The sequence below is a fragment of the Cherax quadricarinatus genome, chromosome 61 (genome assembly GCF_038502225.1).
Source record: "Cherax quadricarinatus isolate ZL_2023a chromosome 61, ASM3850222v1, whole genome shotgun sequence".
Classification (NCBI taxonomy): domain Eukaryota; kingdom Metazoa; phylum Arthropoda; class Malacostraca; order Decapoda; family Parastacidae; genus Cherax; species Cherax quadricarinatus.
The window spans coordinates 7,800,313-7,814,813 of NC_091352.1; the positions used below are offsets into that span (position 1 = coordinate 7,800,313).

General features: G+C 45.1%; 1 protein-coding gene across 7 annotated transcripts in view; it reads right to left on the minus strand.

Moving 5' to 3' along the window:
• rg (A kinase anchor protein rugose) overlaps positions 1-14,501 on the minus strand; it is an 803,540-nt gene that overhangs the window by 371,501 nt on the left and 417,538 nt on the right. The gene's annotated exons all lie outside the window — the stretch shown is intronic.

Genomic DNA, 14,501 nt, shown 5'->3' on the forward strand with positions numbered 1-14,501 from the left:
GAGTGGACCTAGTAGCGACCAGTGAAGAGGCGGGGCCAGGAGCTATGAATCGACCCCTGCAACCACAACTAGGTGAGTACACACACACACAGTTGGTTACATTCAGGAATCATGCTCTGTGTCCTTCCAGATTTTTAATATAATTCTTCGTGCTTCCTCTGCTAAAAATTAACATCCGGTATGTTAATAGTGGCACAGCAGCGTGTACTTGGCGTACCGTAGTGACAAAACAGCGTGTACCTGGCGTACCGTAGTGACAAAACAGCGTGTACCTGGCGTACCGTAGTGACAAAACAGTGTACCTGGAGTACCGTGGAGTGGCACAACAATCCATCAGTGCTAAACTTTATTCTCCCGCATATTATAAGCCACGACAACACTTGTGTTGTCCTCTACTCAGTGTCGCTAACCAGTATTGGTTATAACCTAATTTAGGTAATAACCAATACTTCCCATTCTTTATCCCTCTACCAAAAAATGAAAAAAAAAGAGCGTCAGAAATTTCGGCTAGGCATCGCTAACTCCACAAAGAAGAACTTCATTACGCATGAAAGTTACTATCATCATCCTCTTCCTTTTCAGGATGCCGGCAGTTTGCTTGGAGAATTCTTCTCCAGTTAACTGCACGGGTTATGATGTTTACTGACTACTTGTGTTGATCCATTGATGACTGTTGTCCCTGTGGGTAATCCAGTGTCCTGGTGCTCCTCTCAAGTTTGCGTTGAAATTAAATGTTTTCGTCTAGGGTTGCTGGAGCAACCGCTAGAGGCGCCACCGGCAGGACTGATCAAGCAAGGCTTGTGATTGGTTCAACACTGCAGGGGAGGGCGGGGTCATGCACACTGCTTCAACACTTAAAAACTTAATTGCCTACATGCAATGTATCCTATCACTCACGCGTGAGAGTTTACAAGGGACAACGGTACTGAGGAACTGAAAGACGAATTTATTTTTTATAATTATAATCACGGGGAGCGCTAAACCCGTATGATTATACAGCGCATGTGGAGGGATGGAAAGTATTCAGGCTCAATTCAGGGAACCGGAGCACAGATCCAATTCCCAAGATCAAGAGCCCCTCACCAACGTCAAGGAACCTCCCTTGAGGGGTCTGAAAGACGAAGCAATGCACTCTTCGTTTACAATATTAAACTGCCACGTCAGCGTGTAGCAATTTAAATATTGTTATATTTATGTTGTTTACAGACAGAACTCTCGTCCCAGAGACTGCTAAACAAGTGAATAGAAATGCGCCAAAGCAAAGCAGAATCAGGAGACTGCAAGAGAGCGATGAGGGAGTAAGAGGGAAAGAGGGAGAAGAGTAAATGGAAAAGGCAGGAGTAAATGGAAAAGGCAGGAGTAAACGGAAGAGGTAGGAAGAAAAGAAAGGGAGGGAGAGATGAAACAGGGTGTGGAGTAAGAGGAGCTACGTGTGTGTTTGAGAATACAAGTATAGAAATAAAATCATCCCTAGGAAAGCATGTGTATGCAAGTATGCATATATTTCTGAGTTTATGCATGCATGCAATATGTATATATGCATCTGTGTGTGTGTGTGTGTGTGTGTGTGTGTGTGTGTGTGTGTGTGTGTGTGTGTGTGTGTGTGTGTGTGTGTGTCTGTGTGTGTCTGTGTGTGTGTTTGTGAGAGAGAGAGAGAGATGACGGATGCAGGAGCTTAATTAAGAAGAGTTCAGTCAACACCGTTACCCGTATGCAAATTACTTGCATTTAATATGACCGAGAATACTAACTACTGCATATCAACCAAAGGTAACCTCCCTTCCCCCTCATACACACAAGGTGGACGGGGACAGAATGTTTCAGAGATGGGACACAGGAACAAAGGGGCACAACTGGAAGTTGTGGAACAATCTGGAGAGTGAAGTGCTGGAGGCAGGATCCATACATAGCTTTAAGGGGTACTATAAGGTTCTTGGAGCAGGGAGAGAGAGTGGACCTAGTAGCAACCAGCGAAGAGGCGGGGCCAGGAGCTGTGAATCGACCCCTGCAACCACAAATAGGTGAACACACACACACACACACACACACACACACACACACACACACACACACACACACACACACACACACACAAAGGTCATGGAGCAGGAAGAGTGACATAATATCGACCAGTGAAGAGGCGTGGCCAGGAGCTGTGAATCGACCCCTGCAACCACAAACTGGTGAGTACAACTGAGTACACACACACACTCACACACACACACACACACACACACACACACACACACACACACACGCACGCACCCCTGGAGTTTTATGGCAAGGTAACGGAAGTAAGACACGAAAGAGAGGGGTGGATAGACTGCATTATTTTGGACTGTAAGAAGGCCTTCGACACAGTACCTCACAAGAGGGTAATACAAAAGCTAGAGGAACAGGCGCACATAACAAGAAAGGAATTGCAATGGATCAGAGAATATCTGACAGGGAGGCAACAGTAAGTCATGGTATGTGATGGGGAGTCAGTGGACGCCTGCGACGAGTGGGGTTCCACAGGGGTCAGTCCTACGACCTGTGCTGTTTTTAGTATATGTGATTGACATAACGGAAGGGATAGACTCAGAAGTGTCCCTGTTTGCAGATAATGTGAAGTTAATGAGGAGAATTACATCGGTCGAGGATCAGGCAGGACTACAGAGAGACTTGCACAGGGTACAAGCTTGGTCCAGCAACTGGCCCCTTGAATTTAACCCCGCCAAATGCAAAGTCATGAAAATCGGGAAAGGGCAAAGGAGACCGCAGAGTATAGTCTAGGTGGCCAAAGACTGCAAACTTTACTCAAGGAAAAAGATCTTGGGGTGAGTATAATACCGAGCACATCTGAGAGGCACATCAATCAGATAACTGCTGCAGCATATGGGCGTCTGGCAAACCTAAGAATAGCGTTCCGATACCTCAGTAAGGAATCGTTCAAGACTCTGTACACCATATACGTCAGGCCCATATTGGAGTATGCAGCACCAGTTTGGAATCCACACCTGGTCAAGCACGTCAAGAAATTAGAGAAAGTGCAAAGGTTTACAACAAGACTAGTTCCAGAGCTAAGAGGACTGTCCTACGAAGAAAGGTTAAGGAAATCGGCCTGACGACACTGGAGGACAGCAGGGTCAGGGGAGACATGATAACGACATACAAAATACTGCGAGGAATTGACAAGGTGGACAAAGAGAGGATGTTCCAGAGATGGGATACAAAATCAAGGGGTCACAATTGGAAGGTGAAGACTCCTATGAGTCAAAGGGATTCTAGGAAGTATTTCTTCAGTCACAAGAGATGTCAGACAGTGGAATAGCCTACAAAGTGACGTAGTGGAGGCAGGAACCATACATAGTTTTAAGACGAGGTTTGATAAAGCTCATGGAGCAGGGAGAGAGAGGACCTAGTAGCAATCAGTGAAGAGGCGGACCCAGGAGCTATGACTCGACACCTGCAACCACAAATAGGTGAGTACACACACACACACTTGTACTACGACTAATCAATAATAAAAATTCTTTACTTTGCTTTAAAACAGCTGCGACAAGATTTTATTAATTTCAAAATCCACGTGATAAAAAAAAATCCTTAAAATAATTCCACAATAATAACAGTAACAAAAATACTGACATTTAAAAAAAATTCAATAAACTCATCTATAAACTCAAAAGTCGCCAATTTTAAAATGTGTTTCTCTCCAACAAAATTTTCAATAATAAATTCCTCGAAATCTGCATAATTGAGTCCATTAATTACTTCCACAGTTATAGACAATGGGAGACCAAATTGCGGGATACGCTAGACCCGTAAGGGTCATACACAGGCTGGGGGAAGTGAAAAGTATGTGGAGGGAGGAAGTGAAAAATGTTACGACTAAAATTCTACACGAATAACGAGGCCGAGGATGAGAGGGAAATTGGAAAGAGGAAGAGAGGAGGGAGTAAAGAAAGAGGCACTGAGATAAGAGCACATTTGGGGTGAGGTAAGAAGAGTACTTGTGGGGAGTTAGGGAAAATACATGCGAGTAGGAAGATGGGGAGGGAGAGTACGTGTGGGTGGGAGGGAGGTAGAGAAACTAAGCTGTATGTGGGAGCGGCAATTATCCACTCTCTTCCCTTCCCGTCCTTCTTTCTTTCTTATTCCTTTCCTTTTATTCTCTCTTCCACTTCCCCTTTCCTTCTCCTTGAAATTATACATAAAGAGGTGCCGCCCTCACACACACACACACACACACACTTCCCATCCAACGTGAGGGGGGGAACAAAGTGGTGGAGGAAGTTCTACCAGGGGTCTCAAGAGAGTCCGAAGGGGGTACCATCAAGGGTGGTCCCACCAGGGGTCTCAATGGGGATCCAACCAGGGGTCTCAAGGGCGTGTCCCATCGCTGTAGAAGTGAAAGTGTTACAAATTTACCGGGCTTTGGCACCAGTCACTAAATGCTGTGTACAACAATCACAAGAGCCCCCCCCCCACACACACATACTGCTGACCACCTTTATAAAGGTAAAAACAGAGACGGGTAACAGCAATCAATGGAGCTGAAGTAACGAGTCTTGCAAGTATTCCCAGCACGCTCAGGCGACGCTAACTGACTCGACACACTACTAAATCTGACAGCATACACTAGATTATATTAATCATCTTAGCATATAAATTAATCGGTCCTATAAATTGCCAAGCTAGTTTCTTAATACACGGTAACAGCAGAAAGCAATCATAGTAGTAATAATCAAAACTTGCGCGTGGCAAGGTCACAAACCAAAGTTTACACACACATAATGTTAGATAACGTTAGGGAAAGCTCTGTAATGGTGAAAAAGACAGCAATTCTTAGACTGGCACCTGGAGACTCACCGAATGACTGATTACCTTATGTACTGTCTTCGTATATCCTCTCTATTGACCTGGAACAACCGCTGGTTGGCGAGGCGTCTTCAAATATAGGTTCCCAGGTGTTGCACAGATAACCACTGCTGGTTCTCTTTCAAACTGTTCTACATACAAGCGTCAACACCCCCTAGCACTATACGGCACTTCTCCGTCTCTTACACGCCTATATGGCACTATCGGTCTCCCGCAGTCTCCTGTAACTGTCTCTTGTGATGTCCTGTAACTCTCTTGTGGTGTCCTGTAACTGTCTCTTGTGATGTCCTGTAACTGTCTCTTGTGATGTCCTGTAACTGTCTCTTGTGATGTCCTGTAACTGTCTCTTGTGGTGTCCTGTAACTGTCTCTTGTGATGTCCTGTAACTGCCTCTTGTGGTGTCCTGTAACTATCTTGAATGTCCTGTAACTGCCTCTTGTGGTGTCCTGTAACTATCTTGAATGTCCTATAACCATCTCTTGTGGTGCCCTGTAACCATCTCTTGTGGTGTCCTATAACCATCTCTTGTGGTGCCCTGTAACCATCTCTTGTGGTGTCCTATAACCATCTCTTGTGGTGCCCTGTAACCATCTCTTGTAGTGTAGTGTAGCTGTCTCCTGTAAGTTTCCTACACTCTTCTTCCATCCGGTATGTGTCTTTCAATCTTATCTTCTACAAACACGAGTATCATTCTCGCTTACTCTACCCCTCTTCGCTTTCATCTTTCCTCTCTCTCTCCCTGCTGGTCTCCCTTCGCGAGCGCAGAGGCTAAGGCTTACGAGGGGAGCGGCGGAGACGTCACTGAGGGGAGCACTAACCATCAACTAGGAGAGGGGAGCACCAGAAACTCCAGCACCAGGGGGAAAATGAAGGGATTTCTGTACGAGGGGACGGCACGAGGGACAATTTACGAGGGAGCTGTACTCTCTTATTTGTAGTTTCAGGGGGCCAAGTCTCACCTCCTAGTCCCGCTTTTTAACTACATCTACGACAGAGTTCACCATTTTTTTTGCATCATGGGACCTATCGTGCCTATCCTCAAAGCTGTGTAATGTATAAGAGGGACTGCGTAAGACGTGTGTGTGGGGAAGGGGGGGGGGGTTGTAACTCACAAAAGCAACCTTTCTTCACCGCTCTTTACTTAAGAAAAGCTTTATATTATAAATATATCTTAAAAAAAAAGGCGAGAAATCTGTAAAGAGAGGGAGACACACACACACACACATATGCATATATATATATATATATATATATATATATATATATATATATATATATATATATATATATATGTGTGTGTGTGTGTGTGTGTGTGTGTGTGTGTGTACTCACCTAGTTGAGGTTGCGGGGGTCGAGTCCGAGCTCCTGGTACTCCCTAGTTGTGTACTCACCTAGTTGTACTCACCTAGTTGAGGTTGCGGGGGTCGAGTCCGAGCTCCTGGCCCCGCCTCTTCACTGATCGCTACTAGGTCACTCTCCCTGAGCCGTGAGCTTTATCATACCTCTGCTTAAAGCTATGTATGGATCCTGCCTCCACTACATCGCTTCCCAAACTATTCCACTTACTGACTACTCTGTGGCTGAAGAAATACTTCCTAACATCCCTGTGATTCATCTGTGTCTTCAGCTTCCAACTGTGTCCCCTTGTTACTGTGTCCAATCTCTGGAACATCCTGTCTTTGTCCACCTTGTCAATTCCTCTCAGTATTTTGTATGTCGTTATCATGTCCCCCCTATCTCTCCTGTCCTCCAGTGTCGTCAGGTTGATTTCCCTTAACCTCTCCTCGTAGGACATACCTCTTAGCTCTGGGACTAGTGTTGTTGCGAACCTTTCCACTTTCTCTAGTTTCTTTACGTGCTTGGCTAGGTGTGGGTTCCAAACTGGTGCCGCATACTCCAATATGGGCCTAACGTATACGGTGTACAGGGTCCTGAACGATTCCTTATTAAGATGTCGGAATGCTGTTCTGAGGTTTGCTGTGTGTGTGTGTGTGTGTGTGTGTGTGTGTGTGTGTGTGTGTGTGTGTGTGTGTGTGTGTGTGTGTGTGTGTGTGTGTGTGTGTGTGTGTGTGTATTCACACATTATCCATGAAGCTTACTAAAGCAAAATATATAATAACTGAAGTCACCTTAGGGGAAACGTTCAAATGTTCATCCCAATAATAGCACTCGAGGGAAGGTCAGAGTCATATTCAGGGGTAATAATGCTATTAAATCTGGGTAAATAAAAGATGAAGATCCCCGCCCTAGCTTGAGGGCAGACAGAGATGCCCACACACCAGACAGTTACTGCGCCTTCATGAATGGTATTACATCTCTAACCTTCCACGCGCTCATAAGCACGCGCGCGCACGCACGAATTGATCAGCACGGGGCTCAGAATTAAAATAATCTTATTTCCAAACCTGGGTAGGGTGAGAGGTTTGAGTAAGTCTTCCTGCACCCGCTGTTTCTATTTAACTAGCAGTAAATACGTACCTGTGTGCTATATAAACGTGACACCGCGAACATAGTTGATGCAAAGCTGCTAATATAACACCTATAGACAGGAGGGCTGGAACTACAAGCCAGTATCACTTACGTGTATAATATCACTATTTGTGGAGACGACACTCAGGAAGTATGTTGCACGAGAAATTTATAAAAAATACAAAATATCTTCACATTTCTTATTACAATCAGAGGAAAAAAATAAGAGACAAGAGGCACTGGATATTTCTTGAGAGAAAAAATGCTTCTGACACAATAACCCCGGTAGACAGACGCACAAAGTGGCAGAGTAGTCAACGGTATCAGGAAAACTATATTAGTGGTTCAATGACTCCTGGAAGGACTGACGACAGTGTGAATGAATGAGAAATCACTCGTTCGCCAACCCGAATTGGTGAGTAGAAAAAGGTAAAAACTACCACACACCACACACACACACACACACACACACACACACACACACACACACACACACACACACACACACACACACACACTTTCCTGTTTCCTCCCACAAGTCAAGAAAAGAAGGGCTACAAGTAGCATGTTACGACCAAACTACTTCCACCCTTGCTATTGGACCTAAATATGCATAAGAGGCATTATGCTGCAGATGTACCTTATTTTTATGGGAATAACACTGGATGAGGAGTGATCGCTGGTCGTAGGCAGGAGTCCTGAAAGAGGGCCAGAACAAGGAATAAGAAGAGAGAGGGTGAAGAAGGGGTTAAATGCAGGGTAATGGAAGGAAAAGAGGCATGACTATAAAGATAACAAAAGGGGCAGCCAGAGAAAAAGTGAGAAATAAGTGAAAGTAAACGTGTGAATGTAAATTAAAGAATAAATTAAACTTCCTTACAGCTGGTATGCACTGTAGCGTCTAGGCGTGAGGAGCACCCAGTTACCAGTGTGACACTGTAAGGGATATTATTACTGAAACGATCAGCTTTTAAGAGTCTGATGCACAGATTCGCTAGTAGTGTCGTGGGAGTTCGTGAGGAGATATTGAGTAAGAAATACACACGTTGGATGTCTGGGAGGCCTATAATTAAGAGAGTCTTCAGAAGCCCAGGAGCCTGCCTGTCTTGTCTATGCCTACTGAGTGGAACTGTTACTGAGAGCGAGGCCTCTGGCCTCGTGACGTCACAGCTAGCAAGGGAGCAAATCTAGTAGCTGGGATTAAGTATACTACACAAGTGCACAGTAACACTACTGATAGTAGGGTGCTCATCCGGGACCTTTGTTCATCCTGAATATTTGCTGCTACAGGCTGTTTACTGATCGTGAAACAGTTGAAATTAACGCAAAGTTCAATGAAATCGACGAATTCGTTTGGAGGAAATAAGAATAAGGTCGTGGTTAACAGCAGAGGAGAAAGTTGATGGCCTAAGTAATAACGTACATTTTTCTAGTTGGAATTAATTTACTGATGATGTCCACACGAAGTGTGAAGCTCAGTTAAGAGGGTGAGTCATGGTGGACCAAGAATACATGTAACAGACAAGAGCCACATTTAAGCTATCTTTCTACTGTCGGAAGGAACATGACCAGCAGCTAAGGGCATGGTCACTACTAAACTGGCCGGTGTTGACACACTGGTGTACGAGAGCCATGGTCTCAGGTCAAGCTCCACTGCCTTCAAGACTTGATGAAGCAGTAAAGTCGACGCTACACGACACACTGAACTGTATCAATGATTTAGAGAGCAATAACCATCTCTTAGAGTCTTACAGTGTTATGTTTTAATGACTTTAGATGTGTGCTGTATACAAACATTAGCGAGGAACTGAGAAGCTTCTCCAATAGTAAACAGCTGGGTATGATGGGGCTGCCAGCAGAAGAATACAAATATTCTCCTCGGTGATTTTCGATCTTCCTCACTGTATTAATAAATGTAAACATTATACACCGCTTCGTAAACTATCATCTTAAATGTCTTCATCCTTTATCGTAAAATGAAAAATTAATGATGGTACAAAATTTAAAACTACGGAGCCATAACAAATTCTATACAACGCCACAAGTACCTAAAACTTTCATAGGATGTACAACTAAGGACTTCTTGTAGACTGCACGTATATATTTAAAGTTAAAAATGGTCTTATGGAAATCTGTATCATAGTTTAAAGAAGTAACATATTTATATTACAGGGAAGCACTCCCTAATCTAATACTTATTGACCTCCAAAAAAAGGCATTTGATGTATATTACTGTCAATTTTTTGACAGACTAATAAAATAAATGACACATGTAGTGTCAAAAACACACATGTAGTGCAGTGTGGTTAACACTACCTTAAAAAAATAAAAATGCAATTAACTAATTCTGAAACAAATTATAATCACACAAAACGTGGATGATAATTGGGTCCATCTTGGAGCACTGGCAAGAGATGATCTATATACCGCTATGTAATGATGGATGCTTTAGTCTTCATATGGGATCTATGGAGGTAAAGTCAAAACATACACTGCTGAATTGATGAAATAAATATAATTCTCCTGGGTAACACTATATGTAATATGTACGAACTATTACTGAGAGCATTTCCAGCTGGTGGTTCCCAACCTGTGGTCCGCGGACCCCTGACGACCGACGCTGTTTTAAGGGATACGACAAGGTAAGCAGCAAGTACTGCTCCTCAAACCAGCGTTGGATTCTCAATTAACAGAGCCTTAAATTACAACTATTTGCATGAGAGGTTACGAGATTTACGTTTCTGAGGCTGAAAAACCACTGATGTAAACTATGATAAGAACCTACACCTTGACCTGCCGCGTGGTGCTACTTAATACCACCTATTTAACGAAAGTCGAGAATTTGCAGAACCTATTGCTATTAGTTGATAGCCTGGTCAGTCAGCCTGTTGCTGCTTGCAGCTTTCAGTTACAAGAAAGCAAGCTTGAAGACTGTTCTCCGAGTCTTGTTTAAAACTACACCTGTGTCACATAAGCAGTAATGAGAATCATTTGCGCCACTCACAATTCTTCCATTACGATAATGAGCAAGAAAGTATTTACATGATGCCACATTTGCTCGGGGCGATGCAGGACGGGGCGGGGCGGGGCGGGGCGGGGCGGTGCGGGGCGGGGCGGTGCAGGACCTGGAGGTTACCTAGAAGTTATTCCGGGGATCAACGCCCCCGCGGCACGGTACATGACCTGGCCTCCCGATGGATTAGGGCCTGATCAACTAGGCTGTTACTGCTGGCCGCACGCAGTCCAACGTACGAGCCACAGCCCGGCTGATCCGGCACTGACTTTAGGTATCTGTCCAGCTCTCTCTTGAAGGCAGCCAGGGGTTTATTGGCAATTCCCCTAATGCTTGATGGGAGGCTGTTGAACAGTCTTGGGCCCCGGACACTTATGGTGTTTTTCCTTAGTGTACCAATGGCGCCCCTACTTTTTATTGGGGCATTTTGCATCGCCTGCCCAGTCTTTTACTTTCGTAGGGAGTGATTTCTGTGTGCAGATTTGGGACCATTCCTTCCAGGATTTTCCAAGTGTAGATTATGATATATCTCTCCCTCCTGCGTTCCAACGAGTACAAGTCAAGTGCTTCCAAGCGTTCCCAGTAGTTAAGGTGCTTGACAGAACTTATACGTGTAGTAAAGGATCTCTGTACACTCTCTAGATCTGCGATTTCACCTGCTTTGAATGGAGATGTTAATGTACAGCAGTATTCCAGCCTAGAGAGAACAAGTGATTTGAAAAGGATCATCATTGGCTTGGCATCTCTCATTTTGAACGTTCTCATTATCCATCCAATCATTTTCTTTGCACGTGCGATCGTGGCACTGTTGTGATCCTTGAAAGTGAGATCCTCAGACATTACTACTCCCAGGTCCCTTACATTATTTTTCCGCTCTATTGTATGGCCGGAGTCAGTAGTATACTCTGTTCTAGTTATTATCTCCTCCAGTTTTCCATAACGGAGTAGTTGGAATTTGTCCTCATTGAACATCATATTGGTTACCGTTGCCCACTGGAAAACTTTGTTTATATCTTCTTGGAGGTTAACCGCGTCCTCAGCAGATGACAGCCTCATGCAGATCCTAGTATCATCCGCAAAGGATGATACGGTGCTGTGATGTCGATGAGGGACATATTCTAAGACAGACGACTTAATATTGGGTCAAAATACATGAGGACTTGATACCATAAAAATGTAATGAGAAGATACACTTAGCATCGTGGGGGAGGGGGGGTTGTGAGGTGGAGGAATGGTGTTGGAGGAGGAAAGAGAGCGGCGTAATTCACAAAACCAGCTGCTATTTACGCAAGGAATACAGTTATTTAAATACGCAAATGAGGGGAAGGAGGAGTTACAATTACATAAATACTCAAGTGTCACTTATGCTGGGAATTGGAGGAGGGGATTAGTAATTTAAATAGTCAAGTATTATTTACACTGATGGCAAGAGTGAGTTATTTACATGACTGTCATTTATTGTAGCGTAGGAACGAAGGGGATGGTAAGTCTTCAACTATGTGTCATGTACACTGCGGAAGTAGTGACTGGTTCAGTGAAGGGCAACTAGTGACACTAGTTGGTGAGAGAGAGAGAGAGAGAGAGAGAGAGAGAGAGAGAGAGAGAGAGAGAGAGAGAGAGAGACAGACAGACAGACAGACAGAGAATGAATTAACACCCTAAACCGTGTAGAATCAGCGGCATGTGCGAGACTGGCAAACCTCATAACAGCACTCAAGATTAAATAACTTCAGAACCTTATATATGACGTATGTCAGACCAATCATTGAGTAGGCAGCCCCAGCATGGAGCCCACACCTGGTCAAGCACGTGAACAAACTCAAAATATCCTAAGGTTTACAACCAGGCTGGTACCAGAACTAGGCTCACTGAACACGGTGCACGCTCAACCTTCATACACGGGTATACTCAACATGTTTACAATGTAAAGACACTTAGTTCTGAGGGAACACGTGAACTGAAAACTTAGTACTTAGCAACAAACAAAAAAAGGGTAAATCAAAGAATATCTGTTGGGCGACAATGGAAATTGCTGTCTCAGAAACAGTTTTTTTTTTTTGTGAACAGTAAACTTTGTATTAAGAGAATAGAAGAAAAAACAACAGTCAACACCATGGACTGTCACTAGACAACATAACAGTCAACACCATGGACTGTCACTAGACAACATAACATTCAACACCATGGACTGTCACTAGACAACATAACAGTCAACACCATGGACTGTCACTAGACAACATAACAGTCAACACCATGGACTGTCACTAGACATAACAGTCAACACCATGGACTGTCACTAGACAACATAACAGTCAACACCATGGACTGTCACTAGACAACATAACAGTCAACACCATGGACTGTCACTAGACATAACAGTCAACACCATGGACTGTCACTAGACACATAACAGTCAACACCATGGACTGTCACTAGACAACATAACAGTCAACACCATGGACTGTCACTAGACAACATAACAGTCAACACCGTGTACTGTCACTAGACAACATAACAGTCAACACCATGGACTGTCACTAGACAACATAACAGTCAACACCATGGACTGTCACTAGACATAACAGTCAACACCATGGACTGTCACTAGACACATAACAGTCAACACCATGGACTGTCACTAGACAACATAACAGTCAACACCGTGTACTGTCACTAGACAACACAACAGTCAACACCGTGTACTGACTGTGGTAGTACCATGTACTCTGATGCCAAGTCTCTTATGGTAGTCACCAGCAATGGACGCAACTCCTTCATGGTTGCACAACTGCAGGTGCATTGAGATCATGCAATTAAGGTGGTACACAGCTGCCAATGCACGCAGCCAGAATGCTGACTCAATTGCTTACACCAGCATCAAGTGTGCTCATGTTTGGTCTATATATCTTGTTCCATGAGGTGGAACACCTACCTCTGGCCTCCAGCTTCTTCCAGCAGCACATCTCTTGTTCCATGAGGTGGAACACATACCTCATGGCCACCAGCTTCTTCCAGCAGCACATATCTTGTTCCATGAGGTGGAACACATACCTCATGGCCTCCAGCTTCTTCCAGCAGCACATCTCTTGTTCCATGAGGTGGAACACATACCTCATGGCCACCAGCTTCTTCCAGCAGCACATATCTTGTTCCATGAGGTGGAACACATACCTTATGGCCTCCAGCTTCTTCCAGCAGCACATCTTGTGTTCCATGAGGAAGATACACCCACGGCCTCCTGGTTCTTTCATCAACATACACAATCATCAGGTAGCGTACTGGCTGACATGATCCGGGATACATTTTGTGACGCAAAGTCCTCACACATTTTGTTACTGAAAGCCGCGAACTGAAGACATTTTTTTCAGTCGCGCTCACCACAGTCACCCTCACCAGACACCACCACCACAGTCACCCTCACCACAGTCACCCTCACCAGACACCACCACCACAGTCACCCTCACCACAGTCACCCTCACCAGACACCACCACCACAGTCACCCTCACCACAGTCACCCTCACCAGACACCACCACCACAGTCACCCTCACCAGACACCACCACCACAGTCACCCTCACCAGACACCACCATCACAGTCACCCTCACCAGACACCACCACCACCACAGTCACCCTCACCACAGTCACCCTCACCAGACACCACCACCACAGTCACCCTCACCAGACACCACCACCACAGTCACCCTCACCAGACACCACCACCACAGTCACCCTCACCAGACACCACCACCACAGTCACCCTCACCAGACACCACCACCACAGTCACCCTCACCAGACACCACCACCACAGTCACCCTCACCAGACACCACCACCACAGTCACCCTCACCAGACACCACCACCACAGTCACCCTCACCAGACACCACCACCACAGTCACCCTCACCAGACACCACAACCACAGTCACCCTCACCAGACACCACCACCACAGTCACCCTCACCAGACACCACCACCACAGTCACCCTCACCAGACACCACCACCACAGTCACCCTCACCAGACACCACCACCACAGTCACCCTCACCAGACACCACCACCACACTCACCCTCACCAGACACCACCACCACAGTCACCCTCACCAGACACCAGCACCACCACAGTCACCCTCACCAGACACCAGCACCACCACAGTCACCCT